Source organism: Salmo salar, unplaced genomic scaffold (assembly GCF_905237065.1).
Source record: "Salmo salar unplaced genomic scaffold, Ssal_v3.1, whole genome shotgun sequence".
NCBI classification, from domain to species: domain Eukaryota; kingdom Metazoa; phylum Chordata; class Actinopteri; order Salmoniformes; family Salmonidae; genus Salmo; species Salmo salar.
The window spans coordinates 141,312-142,126 of record NW_025550927.1 but is presented as its reverse complement, the minus strand read 5'-3'; the positions used below and the strand labels follow the sequence as shown (position 1 = coordinate 142,126).

At 42.9% G+C, this 815-nt stretch overlaps 1 non-coding gene across 1 annotated transcript; it reads left to right on the top strand.

Annotated features, from left to right (window-relative positions):
* The first annotated feature begins 311 nt into the window (after positions 1-311).
* trnaa-ggc (transfer RNA alanine (anticodon GGC)) lies at positions 312-387 on the top strand. Its single transcript has one exon. It is a non-coding gene; the product is annotated as a tRNA-Ala (tRNA).
* The last annotated feature ends 428 nt before the right edge of the window (positions 388-815 follow it).

The window sequence follows — 815 nt, the reverse complement described above, 5'->3', positions numbered from 1 at the left end:
GCTTTACTGTTATTAGTCCATAAAAAAATATAAAACGATTTTACTGAGTTACAGTTCATAGAAGGAAATCAGTCAATTGAAATCCATTCATTAGGCCCTAATTCACATGACTGGGCAGGGGCACAGCCATGGGTAGGCCTGGGAGGGCATAGGCCCACCCACTGGGGAGCCAGGCCCATCATAACAGACTTTAATGTAAACATGTAATGTGTTGGTCCCATGTTTCATGAGCTGAAATAAAAGATCCCACAAAGTTCCATACTCACATAAAGCTTATTTCTCTAAAATCTGGTGCACAAATATGTTTACATGGTCCCGTGTGTCTCAGTTGGTAGAGCATGGTGTTGGCAATGCCAGGGTTGTGGGTTCGATTCCCACGGGGGACCAGTACAGGGGGAAAAAATGTATGAAATGTATGCATTCACTACTGTAAGTCGCTCTGGATAAGAGCGTCTGCTAAATGACTAAAATGAAAATCCCTGTTAATGAGAATTTTATCCTTTGCTAAGATAATCCATCCACCTGACAGGTGTGGCACATCAAGAAGCCCATTAAACAACATGACCATTACACAGGTACACCTTGTGCTGGGGACAATACAAGGTCACTCTAAAATGTGCAGTTTTGTCACACAACACAATGCCACAGATGTCTCAAGTTTTGAGGGAGCGTACAACTGGCAGGCCGAATGTACGAATTTCCACCGGAGCTGTTGCTTGATAATTTAATGTTAATTGATCTACCATAAGCCACCTCCAACGTAATTTTAGAGAATTTGGCAGTACGTCCAACCGGCCTCATAACCAAGTAGCACC